Raw genomic sequence first — 8,051 nt, forward strand, 5'->3', positions numbered from 1 at the left:
TATGAGTAGGGCAAAGGAGCAAAAGCATGTGATGATGCAAATATTCACATTTTGGAACTTGCATCAGAAATTGAGAAACAAATACATCATGACAGTCATTATTTGGGATGTCACCGTGCATGTTGTCCTTTTGATGCCATCACAGTTGCTACAGGTGCTGCTTCTTGTCAGTATTATTTCCTGTGGGCTCTGTATATTGACTTATACATATGCACAAAGTCAGGATAATCACAGACAACCGACAAAAAAAAATCTATTATATTATGCCTAAAGAATTCCTAGCTGCCATGAAGTCATTTAAGCTGCTATCCTATATAAATCAAACATTATATTGAGTTGTGAAACAGCCATAAAAATAGTTTGCAGGCCACTGGGGTGGAAATACATAATGGCCATTAGATTTTGTGCAGAAAGGGGATTTGAGATCCAATTTAAGCACTATTACCATAATGCAATAGTAAGGTACTTCTTTTGAATGTGGATGGTCATGAGTATTGACGATGTAATTTCCCCCCATTGTATTATAGTTGATTAATTGAAACTGATGCTGTAATTCTATGAGTAAAAGACAGTGTTTCGTCCTATGTAATTAACACTAGCTAGACAGGAATTTTCCCTTCTCTAATTAAACTCCTAGACTCTACATGAGAAACTTCAAATGAGAATACTAAAGGTAGTGAAACCGGAGGGGGGAAAAAAAACCTTTAGTGTGGCAATTTGTAGAAGAGCTGTAATATAACTGTTTCTAAATGCACAAGGCTATTAATGTCTTCTAGCAGCTAATCTGGATCATAAACACTGAAGTTAGAAAGCACCCTAGATATTTAAACTCTGACATACAGAACATGTTTTGTTAATGACTGCCTACTGAGAAAGCAAAACACAGCAAGAGTTTATTTCTTAGGATCCAAAGACTCAGGTAAGTAGATTTCTTATAGCAAAACTGTGAATCTATTATGATAAGAGTGCCAATGATTACTGTGTATTAAATTTGAGCTCTACTTGCATTATAATAAATGTTTAGTTTCTTACATCTCTTTCCCCCACCTGTTCTACATAAAGACAAGGTAATTTTTTTTAACCTGGACATATCGTTTCCATACTTTCCTTGTTTTGGTAACAGTTGATGTTGTCCATCTGAGAATTAATTTTTATACCAACTTCCTTTTCAAGATCTCTCCGCTCTTGTCTTCCTACCTACCCAGAGGACTCTAGTGCTTTCCCCCCCACTCTGTTCTTTCTTATGGCACAAGCTAGGGAAGGACTATCAATTATTAGTCTTCCATTCATTCTCTTCCTTGGTGAATTATAAAAGTAAAATGTACTCCCCTCAAGAATCTTCTCCTTTCCAAAACAGTCAAAGACATGGGATGATTTCCATCTTCTTCAAGGAAGAGACTGTAGAGGAGATTCCAGTGTCCCAATTTCCTGGTCAGACCTGCAAAGCTCATCCCCCAGGATTCATCAAAGGATAGGAGGTGGGAGAATTTCTTCCAAGATCCAATCCGAATGCCCTTGCCTTCAGAAACTGAAGCAATTAGAGCTGTGATGGCTATCTTTTTATTTATTTATTTTATTTATTTTATTAGATTTTTATACCGCCCTTCTCCCGAAGGACTCAGGGCGGTGTACAGCCAGACAATAAAAACCCACAATATACACATTAAAACAGAAACTTAAAACCGAGCATATTACAAAGATGGCCAAAATTTAAAAAATTTAAAACCCTAAAATTCATAAATAACCCCAATTAAAATTTAATAAAACTTTTAAGCCAGTCCCGCTTGAATAAATAAATGCGTTTTCAGCTCACGGCGAAAAGTCCGAAGATCAGGCACTTGGCGTAAACCAGGGGGAAGTTCGTTTCAAAGCGTAGGGGCTCCAACAGAGAAGGCCCTTCCCCTGGGGGCCGCCAGCGGACATTGTTTGGCAGACGGCACCCTGAGAAGACCCTCTCTGTGTGAGCGTATGGGTCGGTGGGAGGCATAAGGTAACAAACAAAGTGCTCAAAGCGCGTGCACCAGGGATGAAATGCTCCCGGTTTGGACCGGATCGCACCAATTAAACCACGCCCACAGAACCGGTAGGGAAAATTTTTAGATTTCACCCCTGGCGTGCACACACAAATGCACATGTGCACACCCGAATCCTGCTCCCCGTGCAAGCGTGTGTGCCCCTCCACACGTGTCCCGCCCCCATGCATACATATGCGGCCCCCGTACACGCCCTACCCCTACACATGGGTGGCACAGACCCGACGACCAGCTAGCCAGCAGGAGGCTTAGGCACATGTGCGGCAGAGCTGAACTGGGGCGACGGCTCACGTGTCCACAGAGAGGGCGCTACGTGCCACCTGTGGCACATGTGCCATAGGTTCCCCATCACGGGATTAGAGGAAGTTCAGGAAGTTGACCAGTTAGGAGGAGGATTGAACTTGGGTAGCTATTGACAGTGAAAATGGCAAAGATAATGAGGTACATAAATATTTTTAGTTGCTTCCCAAGATCTCTTAATGTCTGGGAATCCCTTCCAGTAAATCGAGTAACCTAATGTTACTTTTTGCATTTTGAATCCAATATTTATTTTCACTTTGAAGTTTTCCTTCTCTCAATTTTGGAGGGGCACAGAAGGCATACAAGGACCAGAAGGAAATGATGGAAAAATGTATCTACTGTCTTGTTATAAAACCATGGAAATGAGAGGGTTGTTCTAAACTCCTCTGCCAGCCAATAGTTAAAGAACAGAGCACTAAAAAAATGCAACGTATTTCAAACATCCATAGCATTTCAGCCTCACCAAAGTGTTCCTTGGTGGATGTATGGTAGCCTCAAAGCAAGTTACTCCAAGTGCTAAACTTAGCCAGGGCTGCTATCTAAACTAAGCAACAGTTGTTTTCAACAATGGAATACAATGAAAACACCAATCCCAAAATACAAATGGGACAAGCCAAAAATTGAAAATGGTGTAATGTAATTTAAATCAATTCTGCACAGATAATAGGGTATTCTGTATTTAATAAATTTCCATTCTGCATAAATAAGTTGAGTCTGTCAATTGCCCATCTATAACTGTCTGGTTTGGCTCTGCAATCAAACAAGACAGACACAGACTTCAATGGATAGTTAGAACTGCAGTAAAAACAATTGCTACCAATCTGCCTTCCATTGAGGACCTGTATACTGCAGGAGTCAGAAAGGTGACTGTGAAAATATCTACAGACTCCTCACATCCTGGACATAAACAGTTTCAACGTCTATCCTCAAAACGACGCTATAGGACACTGCATGTCAGAACAACTAGACACGAGTGTTTTTTCCCCATGTCATCACTCTGCAAAACAACTAATTCCCACAATGCTGTCAAACTATCTAAAAAGGCAGTATTACCATCATTATTCTCACCTTCCTTATTAACTATCTCCTTATCTTCTTATTACTATAACTTTATTGCTTATCCCTATTATTGTATGTACATTGAGAGCTTACACACCGGGACAAATTCCTTGTGTGTCTTTAATACTCTTGGCCAATAAAGAATTCTGTTCTATTCTGTTCTGTTCTGTATAAATTATGCTGATACTTTTATGCGGATGCCATGATTTATATCATCACAATGTTCATGGAATGACATCATCACACATAGGTTATCATTTGCTTCCTCTGCACCCTCCCAGTTGCTAATGATAGAATCCAAGGTTTTGGTTATAGTATTAGTAGCTAATGTCCGTTATCTTTATATCAAGATATGTAAAAAATATATGGAAAGGGTGCTATGTTCATCATCATCATCATCACCATCAAGAACAAGCACTACAAACTAATGCTATGAAAGTGAAGATACAAAAACCCACTGACAATCCAAACTGCTGACTTTATTTATTTATTTTTTATTTATTTATTTATTAGATTTTTATACCGCCCTTCTCCCGAAGGACTCAGGGCAGTTTACAGCCAGTATAAAAAACAATAACAATGTACAACTAAAACAAAAATTAAAAAACTTATTATATAATTGGCAGAGATTTAAAACGTTTAAACCTAAAAATCCTTAAAATTCATATAAATTAATTCAACCCCAATTAAAATTAATATTTAAAATTTAAAACTTAAGCCAGCCCCCCGTGAATAAATAAATATGTCTTCAGCTCACGGCAAAAGGTCCGAAGGTCAGGCAATTGGCGCAAGCTAGGGGGAAGTTCGTTCCAGAGGGTAGGAGACCCACAGAGAAGGATCTTCCCCTGGGGGCCGCCAGCCGACATTGCTTGGCGGACGGCACCCTGAGAAGTCCCTCTCTGTGTGAGCGTACGGGTCGGTGGGAGGCGTGAGGTAACAGTAGGCGGTCCTGTAAGTACCCAGGCCCTAAGCCCTGGAGCGCTTTAAAGGTAGTAACCAAAACCTTAAAGTGCACCCAAAAGATTACAGGCAGCCAGTGCAGCCTGCGCAGGAGTGGTGTTACATGGGAGCCACGTGCGGCTCCCTCTATCACCCGCACAGCTGCATTCTGAATTAACTGAAGCCTCCGAGTGCACTTCAAGGGGAGCCCCATGTAGAGAGCATTGCAATAATCCAAGCGAGAGGTAACAAAAGCATGAGTGACCGTGCATAAGGCATCCCGGTCAAGGAAGGGGCGCAACTGGCAAACCAGGCGAACCTGGTAAAAAGCTCTCCTGGAGACGGCCGTCAAATGATCTTCAAACGACAGCCGTCCATCCAGGAGAACACCCAAGTTGCACACCCTTTTCACTGGGGCCAGTGACTCGCCCCCAACAGTCAGCTGTGGCTGCAGCTGACTGTACCGGGGTGCCGGCATCCACAGCCACTCCGTCTTGGAGGGATTGAGCTTGAGCCTGTTTCTCCCCATCCAGACCCGTATGGCTTCCAAGCATTGGGACAGCACTTCGACAGCTTTGCAATGACAAAGTTGAAACTGTTTCGCACTTAAGATGTGAGTGCAGCAAAATCACACAAACATGATTAAGTTGCTAAATTAGTAACAGTAACAGTAACAGTAACAGTAACAGTAACAGTAACAGTAACAGTAACAGAGATAGAAAGGACCTTGGAGGTCATCTAGTCCAGCCCCCTGCTCACACAGGAGACCTGCACTAGGGATTCAAACCGCCAAACTGCTGACTTTTCTGATCAACAAGCTCAGTGTCTTAGCCACTGAGCCACCTTGTCAGGCAAATTAGTCCACTGGTCATTATGTAAAAGAAATATGACATACCTGTATCTGAAAAGTCATGGGAGCACAAAGTGGAAAAAGTTATTGAAAATGAGACAGTGAAGATCTTTTTTTTTTTTTGCATTTATATCCCGCCCTTCTCTGAAAACTCAGGGCGGCTTACACTATGTTAGCAATAGTCTTCATCCATTTGTATATTATATACAAAGTCAACTTATTGCCCCCAACAATCTGGGTCCTCATTTTACCTACCTTATAAAGGATGGAAGGCTGAGTCAACCTTGGGCCTGGTGGGACTTGAACCTGCAGTAATTGCAAGCAGCTGTGTTAATAACAGACTGTCTTAGCAGTCTGAGCCACCAGAGGCCCAGGGACTTTTGAATACAGACAGATCGTCATTTAGAACATAACAACAGCCAGATATCATGGTTGTTGAGGGCCAAAGCGTACAGTTTATTGATACCGCTGTACCAGGAGATGCCAGAGTTGAAGAAAAAGAACTGGAAAAAATCATGAAATATCGCAACCTGGCCATCGAAACTACACAGCTATGATGAAACATGTAACAGTGATACCCTTTGTCATCAGAGCACTTGGTACCATATCCAAGAATTTTATAAGATACATCAGCAAATTGCAACTTCCTGCAATAACACCAGCGGAACTGCGGTGTGGCTCAGGCTGTAAGAAGGCTGTTGTTAAAACACAGCTGCCTGCAATTACTGCAGGTTCTAGTCCCACCAGGTCCAAGGTTGACTCAGCCTTCCATCCTTTATAAGGTAGGTATCATTTTTAAATGTTCAGTTGACTGAGTTTCATGTTTAATGAATAAAAGCGATAATAATAATATCATATTCCAAGGCCACACTTGGAATATTGCATCCAGTTTTGGTCGCCACGATGTAAAAAAAAATGTTGAGACTCTAGAAAGAGTGCAGAGAAGAGCAACAAAGATGATTAGGGGACTGGAGGATAAAACATATGAAGAACGGTTGCAGGAACTGGGTATGTCTAGTTTAACAAAAAGAAGGACTAGGGGAGACATGATAGCTGTGTTCCAATATCTTAGGGGCTGCCACAAAGAAGAGGGAGTCAGGCTGTTCACCAAAGCACCTGAGGGTAGAACAAGAAGCAATGGGTGGAAACTGGTCAAAGAAAGAAGCAACTTAGAACTAAGGAGAAATTTCCTGACAGTTAGAACAATTAATAAGTGGAACGACTTGCCTTCAGAAGTTGTGAATGCTCCAACACTGGAAATTTTTAAGAAAATGTTGGATAACCATCTGACTGAGATGGTATAGGGTTTCCTGCCTGGGCAGGGGGTTGGACTAGAAGGCCTCCAAGGTCCCTTCCAACTCTGATGTTATGTTATGTTATATATACAACAAAATTGGTTCATCCCCTGTGCTAAACTTCCCATTCAGACATATGAATTACCCACATGTTAAGTTGAATCAGCAATTTATTCTTTTTTTTTCATTTTTATTGTATTCATGTTAAAATACAAACTCCAAAAAGGAAAAGAAAAAGAAAACCCTGAACAAGACATAGGAAAAATGTGCATAAAAACATACCCATAAATTGTCCTCCCTAGTTGAATACTGATAAATATATCTCAAAAATAATACTTTCTACCTTTGCAAAACAGGCCCACAGTTTATCAAATTTTACAACTTGATAAATTGTTTTCCCATCCTCTTTGACCTTGCATAATCTACTATATAAAAAACAGAGTGCATAGGTAAAACCAACAGCAAAGTTAAACTTCAAATACCTCTGTAACTATATATCATTGTACTTTACTTGTATAAAGTTTGTGATTTACCATAAATTACTACAATCGTTAGCTCTGATCCATCCAGGATAAAATATTCTTGATTGATTCTTAATGATAAAGCTTTTCCTGAAAAATTTAACTGGGATCTTTCCCAACAATTGGATCTCATTCCCAAAGTCATAAATCTCTGTTGTAGATATCTTTTCAGCATTTGTTGTTCAAAAATCCTCCTACAAGTTGAAACACAGTATCTCTTGACAATTTTTTTTATGATTGGATATTCTAAGTCCATTCCCCAATCTCCATCAATCTTCTTAAGAAAGTCCAGTCCATCACTTGTTGGTTCTGTCATCCCTAAATCTTTAGACTCCATGCCCTTTTCAGCCTTCTTCAACAAGACTGCAGTTTTCACACCAGACTCCTTCTCCTTCAAATCTTTCAGCAACAAATTAGATTCCAATCCATCCAATTGTAGGTCTGGTTTAGATGTTATTACTTGTATCTGAGTGTCAACTTGGGCTTGATTTAAAACCATTATTATTTTATTAATATTTTTCTAAGTTTTTGATTTGAGCTTTAAGTTGAAAAGCATTTTCCCAAAGGCATTTATCCTTAAACTGATAAATTGTTCGCATTTTTAATATAGTCTAAAATTCTCCTGTAGCTGAGCTTTCACGACCAAATATAAATAATTCCTCTCAAAGACAGGGGAAGTAGATGTATCATAACGGAATAATTGCAGAGGACATTGAGATAATATTTCCCATAATAAAAAATGAATAGAAAAAATTGGGGAGATTCCCATCAGACATTAAAAAGTAAGGCCAGAGCTTTTAAAAATTAATAAAATACAAAATCCTTGTAGTAAAAATCCAATGTCTATATAAATCAAAAACATCCCTTTCACTACCCAGCAAATCACCGCTGACTTCCATACAGGGAAAGCAAAAGTGATTCACAATTTTTTTTTAAAAAAAAAGCAGTAAAAGATGCAAAAAAAATCACATTAAAATCCAACAAGGAGTAAGAATAAATCAGCATTTAACCAGTTGAAGACAAAAATCAAAATGAAAAAAAGAAACTTCAAAAC

Source organism: Ahaetulla prasina, chromosome 7 (genome assembly GCF_028640845.1).
Source record: "Ahaetulla prasina isolate Xishuangbanna chromosome 7, ASM2864084v1, whole genome shotgun sequence".
NCBI classification, from domain to species: Eukaryota; Metazoa; Chordata; class Lepidosauria; order Squamata; family Colubridae; genus Ahaetulla; species Ahaetulla prasina.